Source organism: Pseudorca crassidens, chromosome 4 (genome assembly GCF_039906515.1).
Source record: "Pseudorca crassidens isolate mPseCra1 chromosome 4, mPseCra1.hap1, whole genome shotgun sequence".
Lineage (NCBI taxonomy): Eukaryota > Metazoa > Chordata > Mammalia > Artiodactyla > Delphinidae > Pseudorca > Pseudorca crassidens.
Genome location: NC_090299.1, coordinates 132,138,556 through 132,156,673, shown reverse-complemented (window position 1 = coordinate 132,156,673; position 18,118 = coordinate 132,138,556). Strand labels below are relative to the sequence as shown.

The following is an 18,118-nucleotide window of genomic DNA, read 5'->3' as shown; positions in this document are numbered from 1 at the left end:
GTGAAAGAGGCAAGGATAAGAAAATCTGAGGGCTTCCCTGGTGGCACAGTGGTTGAGAGTCCGCCTGCCGATGCAGGAGACACGGGTTCGTGCCCCGGTCTGGGAAGGTCCCACGTGCTGCAGAGCGGCTGGGCCCGTGAGCCACGGCCGCTGGGCCTGCGCGTCCGGAGCCTGTGCTCCGCAACAGGAGAGGCCACAACAGTGAGAGGCCCGTGTACCGAAAAAAAAGAAAATCTGAATTAGGACAGTAATAGTAAAAATTGGAGACCAATGTGTGAAATATTTAGGAGGTTAAATTGCCAGGGATTTTTGTTGATTGAAGAAATGCAAGTGGAGGGCAAAGGAAGGGTCAAGGATGGCACTGGATTAAATTAGATTTGAAATATCTTAAAAATGTCCAGAAAGCACTGGTTTGGAAGTTAAAGGTACACATTTAGGAGGTATCAGTGTATAGATGTAAACTAAACTATGGGAGTTGGGAGAGTTCTGGGGAGTTCCTGGGAGATTGATCGGAGTAAGAAGGGACCAGGCCAGTGGCAGAACCCAGAGGTACCGAAACATTTAAAGGACACATAAAAGATGAATAGCAGCTTAAGAGGCTGGGAAGATCTACTACAGAGTTAAGAGAAAAATGTGGCTACAATGACACTGTAGTCCCAGTAGCCATAAAATAGCACTGTTCCAGGCAAACTACAGTGAGTGGTTGCCCTACTTAAAAATTAAGTGTCATTCAAAGTCTCTTGTGATCACTGTGCTCTCGCTTCACTACAATTTTGGGTGCAGAAGACTGAAGAGTGTGGTTTGAGTAGTTATCTTGAAGTAAAAATGAGAAAACAGAATTCATACAACCCTTTTAAGAAAGCACAAAGTATACATAAAATTATAAATAAAAATGTACAAAAAAAAGGACCTACTTATGAACTTTGGTGAACAACCTTGCAGAGTCTCTCTGTCCATAACTAATTTTAAATTAATAGGATTTTTGATTTAAATTATATATATACAGGAGAGCAATCAAGATGGCCAGAATAGGAGGATGTGAAACTCACTCCCCAGACATAAATATATTAAAAATACATCTACATGTGGAATAATTCTTACTGAAAATGAACTGGAAATTGGATGAAAGACTCCTGTAAAATCAAAGCTGTAGGAAAGATGCACATGGAATCAGGTAGGAGGGGAAGAACAACAAAAACAAAAAATCCCATTTAAAATTACATCAAAAAGAATAAATTCCTAGGTACTTTCAAGGAATAAACTTAACCAAAGAGGTGAAAGACCTATACTCTGAAAACTATAAAACACTGATGAAGGAAATTGAAGTTGACACAAAGAAATGGAAATTATCCCACATTTTTGGATTGGAAGAATTAATATTGTTAAAATGTCCATATTACCCAAAGCAATCTTCAGATGTAAACAATCCTTACCAAAATACCCAGGATATTTTTCACAGAACTAGAACAAATAATGCTAAAATTTATATGGAACCACAAAAGACCCTGAATTGCCCAACAATCTTGAGAAATATAAAAAAGCTGTAAGTTCCATGTGCCCAACTTTAGACTATACTACAAAGCTGCAATAATCAAAACAGCATGGTATTGCACAAAAACAGACACATAGATCAATGGAACAGAATAGAGAGCCCAGAAATAAACCAATATACCTATGGTCAATTAATCTACAACAAAAGAGGCAAGAATATACAATGGAGAAAATACAGTCTCTTCAATAAATAGTGCTGGAAAAACTGAACAGCTCCACATAAAAGAATGAGATTAGAACATTTCCTCACAGCATGTACAAAAATAAACCCAAAATGGACTAAAGATCTAAATGTAAGACTGAAACCATAAAACTCCAATGAGAGAACATAGGTAGAACATTCTTTGACATAAATCACACAATATTTCTTTGGATCTGTCACCCAAGGCAAAAGAAATAAAAGCAAAAATAAACAAATGGGAACTAATTAAACTTAAAAGCTTCTGCACAGCAAAGGAAACCATCGACAAAACAAAAAGACAACCTAATGAATGGGAGAACGTATTTGCAAATGATATGACCATCAAGGGGTTAATATCTAAAATATATAAACAGCTCACACACCTTGGTATCAAAAAAACAAACAACCCAGTTAAAAATGGGCAGAAGACCTGAATAGATATTTTTCCAAGGAAGACATATAGATAACTAACAGGCACTTGAAAAATGCTCACCATCACTAATTATTAGAGAAATGCAAATCAAAATAACAATAAGATATCACCTCACACGTTTTCAGAGTGGCTATAAGCAAAAAGTCTCCAAATAACAAATATTGGAAAGGATGTGGAGAAAAGGGAACCCTTGTACACTGTTAGTGGGAATGTCAGTTGGTGTAGCCACTATGTGAATAGTATGGAGGTTCCTCAAAAAACTAAAAATAGAACTACCATATGATCCAGCAATTCCATTCCTTGGTATATATCCAAAGAAAATGAAAACACTAACTCAAAAAGATACACACACCCCAATGTTCATAGCAGCACTATTTACAATAGCCAAGATATAGAAGTAACTCAAGTGTCCATCAATAGACAAATGGATAAAGAAGATGCACATGAGCACGCACATGTGTGTGTGTGGTGGAATATTACTCTGCCATAAAAAAGAATGAAATTATGCTATTTGCCGAAGGTGGTTGGACCTACAGAGTATTATGCTCAGTGAAATAAGTCAGACAGAGAAAGACGAATACCGTATGTTATAACTTATATGTGAAATCTAAAAAACTTAAAAAAGGAATGCGTATAGCAAAATAGAAACAGACTTACAGATACAGAAAACAAACTAGTGGATACCAGTGGAGAGAGGGAAGGGGGGAGGGCAAGATAGGGGTATGGGATTAAAGGATACAAACTACTATGTGTAAAAAAAATAAGCAACAAGGTTATATCGTACAGCACAGGGAATTATAGCCATTATTCTGTAATAACTTGATGCAAGAGGGAGGAGATATGGGGATATATGGATATGTATAGCTGATTCACTTTGTTATAAAGCAGAAACTAACACACCACTGTAAAGCAATTATACTCCAATAAAGATGTTTAAAAAAATACTGAATCACTATATTGTACACCTGAAACAAATATAATATTGTAAATCAACTATACTTAAATTTTTAAAAAATGAAAAAATTATATATATACGGATCTATAATAATATATGTAATAAAATGTGTCTTTTTCACAGAATATTGTCATTCTGCATGTAATAATCCATATCAGGGTTGGGAAACTTTTGCTGCAAAGGACCAATAGTAAATATTTGGGCTTTGTGAGCCATATGGTCCCTGTTGCAGTTACTCAACTCTGTCCTTGCTCTGTAGCATGCAAGTAGCCTTAGACAATATGTAAATGAATAAGCAAGGATGATCTGGCCCATAGGTTATAGTTTGCTGATCTATATCATAATTTTTAATGACTTCATATTGCTTATGGCTGTACCATAAATTATTTAACCAACCTTCAAGAAATGTATACCAAGGAGATTTTCAAATGTTTGAAAATGTATGTAGAAATATGTTAATACAGACTTACACAACAGCTGGGGAAATTTGAAACAATGTAAATGTTCATCAAAGGGAGATTAATTAGATAATTTGTGGTATACATGATCATTTCTTTCAAAAATCCTAAATGATATAGTTAGAACACCAAGTATAATTTTATTTCTCTTCTGAATATCCTGTCCCTAATTTAGCTCAGTTTCTTCAATTGCAGAGATCTAAATTATTCTTTTTTTTTTTTGAGTTATTCTTTTTTAACAACTTTATTGGAGTATAATTGCTTTATAATAGTTTGTTAGTTTCTGCTTTATAACAAAGTGAATCAGCTATACATATACATATTTTTTAAATCAATAATAATGTGAATGGTCATGTTATTTTGAGTTGACCATTACAGGAAGATAAATATGTATAAGGCTATAATATAATACACAGTAATATTTAATTTATAGAACTTACTCAAATTTCTCCAATTGCCCCCCTAATGTTCTTTTTGGTTCAGGATCCAACCAAAAATCACACTTTGCCTTTAGTTGTCATGTTTCTCTTAGTCTCCTTTAATCTGAAACAGGTCCTCAGTCTGTCTTTGTTTTTCACAACCTTGACAATTTTCAAGAGTGTTGGTCAGGTACTGTGATACCCCAGTACCAATGAGCCCATTCACTGCCCAAATCTTGGTTTCTAAACACCATGCTCCAATAAAAGAAAACTACTAGTCCTTGGAGAAACAGCTGATTGCAGGAATGGGGCAGGAAAAGTGCAAGATGAGCCTAAAATGTCTTGCAGTGCCAGAAAATATCAAAGTGTTTTAAAGAGAAATTCTAAAAAGATACAGGAGCCAACTTGAAGGGAACTCCCAAAGGCCAAATCTGGGAAAACTGAACAACAAAAAAAATGATTGTGACACATTATAAGCCATGGAATAAAATGAGTTCCTTTGCCCATACTAATATAAATAATGAGTGAATGGATGAATAAATGAATGGAGTAAAATTTTCCTTACTGTAAATTTCCAACTAGTATTTGGCAAACCCCACAGTAATAACTGTCTCAGGCAAGAATCTTCAAAGGATTCTAAAATTAGTGCCAACAGTGTTTTAAATAACAAGCTAACTAGATACTCTCCAATTACTTCTCTGTAAGATCTTTATTAAATACAAAGAAATACAGTAACTTTGCAGTGGAGAAACCTGACAGACATCACCTTCGCCAAGTGATCAAAGTTACCATTTTCAGTAATGGAACAGACCGACATCAAATCCCTTCTGATTTGATGTGCTGAGAAGGTCACAACCTCACTTTGTGGCATCTTTGCCAAAAATGTAAAACCTGAACTTAAATATGAGGAAAGCTTAGAGAAAATGTATCGATCGCCGGAGCCTCGTCGACCTCGTATTAGACACACTAGGGTACACTCACGTGTTCCATGTACTTTCAGTTTGGCCTTGATTCAATTCACAGAGATGCACTGAAAGACTTTTAAGAAGAAAATGACAGGATGACAGCTGTGTCTCAAGCAGAGAGTAAGATATAAAATGAAGGGGGTGGAAATGAAAGCTGGGGAAAGCATCTCTGCCTGATAGGAATCTGTTACATTATTTCAGGCACATGGTCATAATAACCTCAACTAGCGTACTGGTATTAGAAATGGAGAAGAGGAGAGCAAGCCAAGAAATAATGGGAAGAAAAATCAAAATTAACTTTCCACTCACTGAATGTGAAGGGACTGGAGAAGGAGGGAAAAGAAGGTCCCTATTACTAGACTGAGCACCTGGGTGTCTAGGCAGCAGGTGGGTCAATGGAAGGAGACGTAAGGGAATTCCATTTGGGACAAATGTTTGAGGCATCACCAGGATATCCTAAAGAGAATGTCTAGCAGGTAGTAGGCAAGATGAGTCTGCAGTGCAGGAAGGAGATATAGCATGTACGAACGGGTGCATTTTCCATGAAGAAACTGAGTTTGAAGAGCACATGTACCTTGTGCGGTGTCACGATGCCAGTAAGGGGCAGAACCAGTTTTTAAACCCAGTTCTTCCAAGTTCGGAAGTTTCTGTGGCCTATGGGAATTTTTGTGAATATCAAGACTCTCCAAAGGATTCAAAAGAACTGCAAACATCAGCAACTGTCGATCTCTAAGTGCACAATCAGGCTATGTGCAAAATTATAAGCCACTCATTAAAAAATGTAAAGGAATAAGGGAAGTTCCCTTTTTGTGAGTCCCATTGGGCTTTACACAAAAGTAAAGACCATATTCAGAGCCTCCTAGGACTTTCAACGATCAGTTGATTGACAGTAGGGGCCTAGTCAACCTCAGACATCATCCACTCAAGTGCTATAATGTTACAACTCAGGTTATCTAGTCCTGCACATTCGAATATTTATACATAGGTTAGATGGAAAAGTTCCTGGTATATGCAATTGAATTCTTACCAGCTCTCCCCATCTGTTTTCTGTTTGTTTGTTTTTAATTTTTATTGGAGTATAACTGATTTACAATGTTGTGTTAGTTTTAGGTGTACAGCACAGTGAATCAGTTATACATATACATGTATCCACTCTTTTTTTTTTTTAGATTCTTTTCCCATATAGGCCATTACAGAGTCCCCACCTGTTTTAAGAGCAGACAGGAGCTAGAGTTTTAGGTTTCAATGCTCTGGATTAGTTGGCAGAAGTGTTGCATCCTGAATATCTACATTGAAGAAGAGTCTCATTCCCTGAATATATTTGAATCCACAGGGAGCAACATAACCTAGGTCAGCTCTGAGGGTGGGCAGGAGACCCACCACTCAACCCGTTGGAGTCTAGGGCATCACTTAGCCTTGACAGAAATGAGGACCCAGGCAAAGCTTGCTGATCACTCACTACAGCTGTTCCAGCAGCTCCCTCCCGGTGGTGGGAGAAGTGCTGTTTAGCCCAGAATCCCACCCTCCCACTACTCACCCCTCACCCACACCTTACACTCCCCACCACCACCCACCCCCCGCCCATCACCCTTCCGTTAAAGGCAGGTGATGACACGAAAAGAAGCAGAGTGCCTCCCTTCCTCTTTGCAGAAAGGGTAGCATGACCGAGAAAAAGCTTTCATTATAACTAATACTTTATAAGGTTGAATGACTATATTGCTGAAATCAGTGTTTATTCTCATTAAATACTTTTTTCTTATTCTGATACCTGTAATAACAATGAAATAAATATATACACATGAGAAAAGTACACACAGAAAGGCATATCCCCTACATAAACACAGCTCTTCTCTTACATTGCCACAGCCAAAGTAATCACATTCTTAAATCCTTCTCCAACCACAGTTCATTACATACTCTAAGAAAGGTTTTTCATTATTGCTGTTTATTTATTTATGCACCTGAAAAGGAATAAAAACCATTTCTAATTTGGGTACTCTCAAATCATACTCTACCTTCTTGCAATTAAAACATAAATTTACTTAAGACACTGCTTGCCTAAAACAACCCTGTTTCCAAAATAGACACTCCATGAAATTTGTTAGTAACAGTTGAATGCTCGGGAGCAGAGCAAAGCTTCAATTAAAGGATTACACTTCCGGAACTAAAATGGGAGAGACTGGAAGCTCAGGACCGAACCTTTCTCCTTTCATTGTCTCTGACTTTAGTTTGGTTTTGATTATTCTTTTCCCTTTTCCTTTTCTATTCTTCTTTTTGCTGTTGGGTAGAATTAGAAATTACACGGAGAAGGAGCAGTCTGATCTTACCAAGGAAGTTGTTTTGCTCAAGTCGTTTCTTTCATTTTCAAGCTGGCTCTCAGCCCTGCCTTTGTGCGATCTGAACCTTCCTCGCTTCTCGTGAGTCACCGAGGTCCAAAGTCTGCCCCACAGCATTACCTGAACGCTTGAATCACCCAGAAACTGGCTTGCTTGCAGGAACTCTGTTTTGCCTCGTATAAAAATGGGCTTCAGAAATGTTTAAACAATAACTAACTGAAGAAATAAAGGACCCGGACATTGGATTTCACTGCTATCAATCATCATGCCCTTTCTCTCTCTCTGTAATATCATGTACATTTCTAAGCATGCCAAAGAAGTTAATGAAAATTGGGCACTTAATGGATTTTTCCAAAAACACTCGAAAGTGACAGCTCTCCAAAACCAATGGTCTCTTTCCCATGACTGATGTATTAAGAGCAGAAGGAGTACTTAAACAATCTTGCTAGACAATCATAGATATACTTAACTGCTACTGAAGAGGATATTATTTGAAAAGACACACTTCAGCATAGAATTCAGTGCTACTCGGGATTGAGGCAGAATTGCTTCTCAGCTGGAAAAAATACCAAATAGATATTTTTGAACTTCTCAGTAGGTGATAATCCAGCAACTCTGAGAAACAATTCATAGGCATATGGAACAAATTACTATGGTAATTGCAGAAGGATTATGAATACTTTTAGGTCAGTAGTCTTGACCTTTTCAAAGCTAACTGTTCTGCTGAAACTAGAACTTAAACTAAATGGTTGCCATATTTACCTACTTTTTTTACATGAATGAAAGAGCAACTTAATGAATTATTTAAATTTGCCACCTACATTTTTAATCTGTATTTGGGCGTGAATAAGTACTTTTGTATTACATGGGACTGAGCACACACACACATTCTGTCCCTCTGTCTTACAAATTCTAGATGGCTACTGGAGGCAAGAAGGAAAGAGAAAACTACACAATCTTCCTTTATTTATCTTAATTTTGACCTTACATTTGGAAAAGATGAAGGATAATTCTGACCAGTGTTTGTTCAATCCTATAGCCTCTGGAACAGACAATATCAATTTCATAGGAATGCCATAACCATTTATTCCCATCACAGCAGGGCCGTTTGGCTGATGAAAACATAATTGGAAAAGCGTCTTCTTATGTGGCATTGTAAACCATCTGCCATATTCAGGTTTTACAATATGTAGCAAACTCAAAAGAGAAAAAGTAGAAATAGAAGTTTCTGGAACAACATCAGGATCCAAGAACTCCAAAATACCACATTATTAGGGAAAGATACACAAAATAAACAGCAAATTAACCCGCAAAATACCTACCACTGCAAATAATAGTGGATTTTTATTGCTTTACACACATTCCTATGTATGCTTTAGTATATTCCCAACCCCTCAAGGAGTGATTTATTTGCTTTTGTTTATTTACAACCACATAGTGCTGCATACCAAATCTAAGTACCTTGTAAATATTAAATCACTCAATTTGCATAACAACCTTATACTGTGAGCACTGTCATCATGCCCATTTTACAAATGGGAAAAGTGAGCAAAAGAGCCAGGTTCGAATCAGTTAATAAGAGGATCTTTACCACTACTCTGTGCTAGTGATTGCTTCCTTTCTCTCCTATATAGTTATAAAAATTTCTCTAAAATATAGGTAATTCTTAAAAACAGAGGATTATATTCTAAGATTAATTTCAAAGCTAGCACCGACATCCAGATTCACATTCTGGTACTCTGTAGTTCATGGAATATGTGCTTTCTTTCCTGAAAAGCTCTCATATAAAACATAGGTCGACATAAAAGGTGAAAGATGCTTTCATTCCACTACTGATGATGAAGAATACAGCGACTAGAGACAGTGGATTAGACCAACTGTGTGTGTATGTGTGTGTATATATATATATATATATATATGTGTGTGTGTGTGTGTGTGTGTGTATGTGTATAAAACACATGCCACCTCTCATATAAAAATGTTCTATATATATTGGAAATATATAGGTAGGAAAATAAAATCAACATTTATGGTTCTGAGTGAGTAGCTAGGTGTAAGAATCAATAAGACCCTTCTATGCAAAAAAAAAAAAAAAAAGTATGAAAAAGTAGGGACTACCTAAAACTGAGAAAAAATTAATTCGTGTCTCCCTGCAGAGAACTACAATATATGCTAAAAAAGTCCCATCATTTTTCAGTGTCTGTGAAAGAACAGAAAGAAAACACTTTTGTTTCTTCATGTATTTCATTTCATACCAAATCACGAACCAATTTCCAGTGACATTAATATGTTCTCTTGCTAAAAAACCACAACCACATCCCAGGAGCCCCAGACTTTTCTCTCTCTGTCTCTTTTTTTAATCCCTGAATACTCATTTGAAAATTAACTTAGAGCCCTCTTACACTCGTTCCTTTACCTGCTGAAAATTCTCAATGCATTATGAAAATTAAGTAAGTAATATTTTACTGCAAAGCTTTTTTTCATTAAAAAGGAATAGAAGGCTTCCCTGGCAGCACAGTGGTTAAGAATCTGCCTGCCAATGCAGGGGACATGGGTTCGAGCCCTGGTCCGGGAAGATCCCACATGCTGCGGAGCAACTAAGCCCATACGCCACAGCTACTGAGCCTGCGCTCTAGAGCCCGGGAGCCACAACTACTGAGCCTGCGCGCCACAACTACTGAAGTCCATGCGCCTAGAGCCCGTGCTCGGCAACAAGAGAAGCCACCACAATGAGAAGCCCGCGCACCACAACGAATAGTAGCCCCCGCTCACCGCAACTAGAGAAAGCCTGCGCACAGCAACGAAGACCCAAAGCAGCCAAAAATAAATAAAATAAAATAAATAATAAAAAAAGTAATAAAGCTAAGATTTCTTAAAGTGTTATAATTTGGCAGGGGGGATAAAATACAAACTGAAAGTTTGGCAAAAGTAATTTGGAGCTCATTTGAGTTGAGGGGGAGACTCAGTACCCTGCAATTGACTATAAGCTCCAAGAAAGCAGGATCTAAGTTGATTCTAAACTTGGTAGGAAACTCAGAAGATGCTCTAGGATTAAGCCATTTTAAACTCTACTTAAAAGAAAAAGAAACGTATTAGCCATTTTTAAACAATATAAGTCACTTCAACATTTCTGCATATAAATAAATGCTTTTAAAGACTTCAAATGAACTCTTAATCATAGATTTCACCACCTGTAGCATATATGCAGCACATGTGACCTGACTGCTAATGAGTACTTCCTTCTCTTTTCATTTCAGGCCTCTTTTCTCTTTTCTACGTCTCATCACACACACCACCACCCCTGAAGGAAGACATATCCTCTTCCAACCTATAACAACCAAAAGTCCCTCATCAGATCTCTCTTATTCTCAAGTTACACCTTGTAATTAACTCCCTCTGTTTTTCTACTTGGCTTCCATTAAATTTTCATCTTTTCACTAGCCCGACCCGCCTAACCAAAAATTTCTGGGAGTCCTCATTCAGTCCTACATTGTCTCCCAGAAAAGGAAGAATGCAAAGTGGGGCAGGAGGGGGAGGAGAGAAGATGGAGAGGACCTTGACATCCCCAGTTGGAAACCTACTATGCATCCAGAAAAGCTTCAAATCCACCCAGCTCCCATCTTCCTCATCTTTTCTTTCTCTTCTTGCCTCTGATTTTTCATTTTGTCCCCATACCTTTACAAGCTGGTTAACCTGAGCAAACTCTGATGTGATGATGTAAAGGAAAATAGCTGACCACCATTCACATATACTGATTAACATGTATGTTTACAGTAGGCCAATAATGGTTATATATAATCATAAGCGCCTAAGAATCGTTGTTGTGAGTTTTATTTAATAACAACACTCCATTCTTATCACATGTGCTCATTCTTCATAAATGTTTTTACATAAGTAGTATAATTATCTCCTTGCAATTAAAAAAATCAAAGAAATATTGTTTCACACCTTTCTAGAGCTTGAAAATATTGGCCTGGCAAGTGGAAAAGTAAGTTTTATTAACAGCCATGGAAGTAAATAAAGTGACACTTTGAGGATTTTGGCAAAGGGACGGCAAAAAGTTAATTCAAATCACATTATTACAGAAGTAGAGAGAACACCAATTAGTTAAAGAAAACATAGATGTATGTTTTAGCCAAGTGGTACTTTTAAAGGCTATGTTGATAAATAGTGCTTAATAGTGCCTGATAAATAGAAAACATTCAGTAATCATTTACTAATTGAATAAATGAGTGAATGAATAAATGAATTGCTTTCTGGTTTATACCAGGATAGTTAAATTGGAAAATAAATTTGGAAATATTTAGGCGTTTTCTACATGCTTCAGTTATATATTACTGCTTCATAGTTAACAAAACTGACGATTTCGTTTTCTTGGGTTGTCAGTAACAGGTTCCATTAATTGTATCTTCACTTTCCAAAGCCCTTCCTGTCTTTGAAGATGGGCTGTCACACTGCCCTGTTGTTGAATTCAGTAGATTTAAAAAGATCTATATCACTGGCACATAAAACTATGAAATTCTGCTCAACAGCTGGATTGTAAGGAAATGATGCCATCTCCAGCCTCCTGAGAGGTGCTGGGCACTGACACACATGTGGCGCCCAGGGAGGCCTGAGAGCAAAGTGTACCTGTGCAGACAAGCTCTGGAGTATCTCCCATCCGGAAGCTTCCTCCAGGAATGAGTGAGAAGTTACACTGATGCTGGTGTAGCAATGGGATGCAATATCTTAGCAATACTGAGGAGTTGGTGGGAAGTTGGAAAGACATCAAAATACAACATTGCTTCTCACAACCACAACACGATATTCTGGCAAAAGCACAAGTAGGTGAGAAATTTGCATGTGATTATTATTATAGAGAAAGACCCTCTCTGCTCCTCAGCTTGTAGGATTAGTATAAATACAGACAAATAAGCGAGGATTTAGTGATTTGAGATTTTCTTAAGCATGGAATTTTTTATCTGGGTGAGAATTTTCCAATTCCCCCTCTTATTAGCCCTTTGACCTTAGACCACATTCTTATACTCCCTGTACCTTTCTTTTCTATATTGTAAAATTGAAAGAGATAATATGCACTTACCTTCTACAATTGTGAGTCTCATAGTTGGCACTAAGTAAATTTTCAATGAATGGCTGACAAGCATTGAATAGGTACTCAATAAATGTAAATATATGTATATATACATATTTACATAATATATATAATTATATACGGTTCATTTATTATATGTGTATATTACATATATTATATATTATACATTATATATTTATTATATATTATGATACAATATACTACATAATATGATATATATTTGAATTATATATTATATTAATATTATATATGTACATGCTATATGTTTTATATATATATATATATGCTTACATGTATTTTAAAGCATTACAGTGGCAGGGAGGGCACCTTGGCTAGTTTGGGTGGGTTACACAAGATGTGGCCTCAACTCCCCACAACTGTCTCTACCTATTGCAATCCTTATCCCAAAACCCCTGGTTACGGCAGGAGGAAGGGAAATAGAAATGCCAACCTCAGTGCTAAGCTCTTTATCACAAAAAAAAGGGTTGGTAAAGCCAAACAAAACAAAACAAAACAAAAACATTCTTCTGTCATCTGGTTCATTTGTCCCTTTTCCTGCTCTCTGTACCCTCTTGCTTTCCACAGAGGAGAACTTCATATTTATGTACCAGTGACTAGAAATGGGAAGAGGGCCCCACGGAACAGCCGGCCAAGCACACACGTGGAAACCTGAAGAATAATTAACTGTCACATCAGAGTAAAGTGTTATACGCCAATCCACAAAGAGCCCTCGAGGGGATGGGGATTCAGAAGTGGCTTCTTCAGTCTATCTGGTCTGCCCTTCTGAGTAGTTCAGCATGGCCTGGGCCCTCAGGACACACACATGGCCACCATCTTCCTTGACAGAAAACATTCCTTTTCTATTTTCTAGCTTGAATATTGCGCTACCCAGTTCCTTTGTTCTTTTAACAAACCCTTCCCTCTCTTCCACGCCCAAGACCCCACATCTATTCATGGCTTGCTTCTGACGTAGGTGGGCAGAAATTCTTTGTTCTTCAAGATAATATAGTGAAGAACTTTGTTGTAAGGCAGGCTAGCAGGGTTCTGGCCTGAGGATGAAAATTGTAGAAATCAATCATACACCTGACTAGAGACAGGTTATCTCCCCCAGCCTGTTTCTAAACTTTACTGTGCTGAAAAACATATGTCACCTTCTCACTCTCAGGATCCATCTTTTATAAACTCCCATCTATTAAATTTGGCTTGAGCCTTATTAGTTTGGTAAAAAAGATGTGTGTGGGGGGCAGGATTTAGCATACCATTATAGACTCCTTGTGCTGAATCATGGTTTGACCAAGTTTAGCTTGAGAATGGCCACAAATGACTTCTGAACAGAGGCCCTCATACTGGGCCGCAGCCATTGCCACCTGCTGTCTTGACTTTAATCTCCTCCTCATTAAATCCATCTTGAATTCCACTGACAATTTACATTCTCCACTGTCTCACGTCTCTCTACTTGTAACTTCTTGACTATGCATATATCTATTTATTTGCATAGAATTCTATAATTTACAAAATACTTTTATATATATTCTTTTAGTTGATTACTTTAAACATCCTGATAGGAAAAATGGTATTATCCCCATCTTATAGGTGTAAACTTCAGAGAAATTCGGAGACATGATTGAGATCACACAACTAAAAAGGGCCAGAGCTATAATTCTAACCTAAATCACTTAACTCTCGGACTGGTACTTTCATCAATGTCAAATGCCTTAATGTGACACTTAAGATATTACAAAATCTGAACTCATCTATTTCCAACATCATATCCAGCTGTTTACAGCTAACCTTTCGACTCTAGCAAAGCCAGTCTTCGCACTGTCGCCCAACTTCATCTGGAGAGTTGCTTCCTTCCTTTGTATTCTGTATTTCCCAACCTGGAATATCCTTCAGCCTTCTTATTTGCTGTGTTTCCTGACCTGGAATCTCTGCTAGCCTTTTATCTGTGTATGGTCCAGTTCAAATCCCACTCTTCCTCCAATCTTTCCCACATTGCCAAAGCCTAGCACCATCTCTCTTCTTTCAAAATTCTGTGCAGTTATTTTCTACCCGTCATGTGGACATCATGAGCAGGCCCTCTGGACATTAAATGCTGTTTCTACGGTAACCCTCAGCCTTACGTTGGCTGGACAAAGTTACATGAAGCTTAGGGAATGAGAGTCTCCCCTGAGATATCATGTTCTCATGTCACCTTCTGCTACACTGTTACTGGAGACAGAAAATCACCAATTATCAACAGAGTACTTTTCAAAATTGTCAGGGCTCAACTCGAATATCCTTCTCTCAGTATTGGCTTCCCCATCTCTTTGACTCAGAATATAGCAAGGTTTCTCCTATCCTCATGTTAACGAGTGTGTGCTTCTTATAAAGCAATTACTATAACATATTGAATATCGTGTTTATTTATACAGCAGTCTCCTGCCTTCAGCTGCATAGCTCCCTGGTTGCATGGAAAGTGGCACTCATTGTGACCCACTATGGCACTGGCTCCAGACAGACAGACTTCACTAAATGTTACACAGCTGGATGAATGAATGAATGAAAGAAAATGTAGATTTCGTGGAAGCCAGAGCAGTTTCCCCAAATGACATTTAGCTAGTAACTGAGAGCCTCAAACTATCCAACTAAAGCCTTGTTAATCCTTAATTTGGCTGAAATAACTTTCAACTCTGATAAGGGTCAAAAGAAGAGAAATTTACTGTGCAATATGGTTTCCCTTAGGAAGTGTTAGCCACGTTATTTTTGGTTCTCAGTTCAGCCCCAAATCCCATTCGACCCATCATGCAGCAGAATTACAATGAGAGGCCAAACAAAAGGAAAAAGAAATAGAAAAGGAGAAAAGAAGAGTTTCCATTGGACAGAACAGTAGGCAGGTTCACTCAAGGAGAAAACCAAAGCAAGAATTAAAGCAACTTAAAAAAAAAAAAAAAAACCTGCAGATTTTGAAGACCTACTCGAATTTAACAGCTGTTACTACTGTGCGTTGTGAGGTGACCAAGATTAATTAATGGAATCAAGATTTTCTACCAACCATCTACTTTCTCCACCGTACCTCACTGCCTTTCTAATATATTTCTATTGTTGCTATATTATAAATTTAAAAGTCCTATAGTAAAAAATAACACAAATATTCATAAAAATAATATAATAATAATATGTATACACCTCTGAGTCCTATTTCCTCATCAGTAAGGTGGAATGATCATAACAGCTAAGAGAGCTATTCACAGAGGCTTCATCTGTATTAAATAAAATACTATAAAATGCTTAGGACAGAGATGGCATATTGAAAACATTCAATAATTACTATTATTAGCAACTACCACCTGCCTCAAACTCATGCCTGTCTCCATGAAGATCTTCCTGGAAAAGCTGGCATTAAAATAGAAGTACAAACTTGACATATTTGATGCCATGTCACAAAAAGAAAACTTACAATAACTACGCTCACCATCACACCCTTGACCTTGTGGTTACTACTATGTATGTCACCTACCTAGTCGCTCAAATAATTCAAGGTACTGTATGCAAAATTATATATTGTGTGTGCTCAGGTTGCATTTAAGGGATTGAATCCCTGCCTGTGCCCTTTCACAGCTGGTTACAAATCCACTAAGTTGTAGGACGGGAGCTCTTAGCTTTTAAACCAGCCTGGATATCATTCGTGATCTCCCCATAGTGCACATGTAACACAGCTACATGCCCACTCAATATCCAGCTGGGGCTAATTCGTTTGTTTAATATGCACCAGGCATTTACTTGGTGCTGGGAATATAGCAGTGAACAAAGTTGATAAAAATCCCTGACCTATTAGAACTACATTCTAGTGGGAGAATGATCCAGAATAGTAAAGGGCAGAAATGACAGTGTTTAGTCTTTGGAAATGCCATCTCATCAGCCCAAAGATAAGTTGTCCTTACATTTGAAATAAAGGGGTTTTTTTGTTTGTTTTTTGTTTTTTATAAAAAGTGGTCTTTTACCTTGACAATATACAATAGTAAGATTTGGAGTATGACTTTCTACGTTATGACCAATTGTTTTTCCTTATATGCCTTTAACTTCCTTATTTGAACAAGGGATATCAAATGAGAATAATATACCAAAAGATATAATATGAGAAATAGCTATCTATCGGCAACAAGGACAGTAATTACAGATAACTTAAAGCAGAAATATCAAAGCTTTAAAAAGAGTGCATAAATCATGCCTCCAAGGGAAAGAAAGGCACAAAAGTCACTTTTGGGGCCCATTCACCCCATCTCTACTATCCCCATCTTCCTCCCTCACTCTGGCATCTTAAACATTTTAAATCAAAAGCAGCACCTGTGGTTAGTGATCACACCCAAGGGTCTTCACAGCTACATATCACCTCCCCCCGCCACACCTGCTACAATAGAAATATCAAATCCAAATCCAGAATCTTTAAATACAAGGAACAATTTCAAGATAACAGAAAGAACGGTCTGATCATTGGCAGAATGTGCTACATTTTCCGTTGTAAGGCTCATGCTGTTTGTAAATATTTTATGTAAAAAGATACAAAGAAACTGGTGATGTGCAATAAGAGGAACAGTGAAGAAGGCCAACACTTACCAAGTTCAAGGCACTATTCTACACTACACATGAAAGCAAACTTGGTTCTAGAAATGGAGACAGACATAATGCCCATTTTACAGATAAGAAAAGCTAGCACTGAAGACTAAACTAATTTGCCCCAGTTTTCACGACTGGTAGCTGACAGAGCTGCAGCTCACCCTCTGACAGCCTACTGCTGACTTCCACATGCTAAATCGTCTTTCTCAATACGGTCAGCTCCGTCTTAACCCATGATTCCATGAACTCCTTTCTGCTCTCTCTTCCCATTTCTGTTTCTTACAGGAGACAGAAAAACTCTTATAAGACAAAAATTATGTCATGTGACTTTACATTTTCCATAGAGATTGAAACAATCTTAAAAACCACAAATCAAACCTGAAAATCCCCCAATTCTGCTTTGTTCAGGTGTAAAAGGGGTTTATAACCCTGGCTCTTTTAATATCATGGATATGTATGAGATCAATGTGATTATACGCATGAAAGTGTTTTATGAACCAAACACTAAATTGTAGAAGAAATGTTGTCCAAAGGGTAGTGATAGCTTTCATTTTTCTCTTGAATCCCCTATCCAGAATTAACTTCTCCCTCTCTGGGCTTTCCAAGTGCAATTTCTGAATGTTTACTATAACATTTATCTCATTTGCCCTCAATGTGAGCCAACTCACAAGAGTTGATTGTAACATTTTCAGGAATTTTGTGAGCCAGCTATTAAACATAGCTACTATTTTTTAAAGTATATTATGTAAACTTATCATTTAACAAATTATATTAGGGACAAAGGTAGGCTACCCCAAACTCATTATTCCTAACTATTGTACAACTCTTACTATTACCTATGCTCATATATATATACTGTATTTGCATGGTAGGAAAACCATAAAATAGTGAGCTATTGAGCACCCTTCCCAACTTTGTGTTCAGGGATCTCATTCTGGTAGCTTGAAACTGACCATGATGGAAATATTTTTCCCACAGATATCAGCAGACTCTACAAATCAAGGCTTAATTTGTTGGTTTGTTCATTATCTAGACTTAAGAAAGCGATGGACAATGTGTTAATCATGCAGATTCAGCTAAAAACTGTTAAACAGCATTAAAAATGGTCACATCATAGGTGAATTGTAATCAT

The 18,118-nt window shown here is 37.3% G+C and overlaps 1 protein-coding gene across 6 annotated transcripts in view; it reads right to left on the bottom strand.

The window, feature by feature from the left end:
- INPP4B (inositol polyphosphate-4-phosphatase type II B) overlaps positions 1–18,118 on the bottom strand; it is a 718,440-nt gene that overhangs the window by 487,435 nt on the left and 212,887 nt on the right. The window contains exon 1 of one of the 6 annotated variants that reach the window (XM_067736787.1): positions 7,290–7,388. The exons of the other annotated variants lie outside the window; for them this stretch is intronic. The gene's annotated coding sequence lies outside the window, so the exon portion shown is untranslated. Of the gene's footprint in view, positions 1–7,289; positions 7,389–18,118 lie in introns of those variants that run through there. 6 annotated transcript variants of the gene reach the window in all.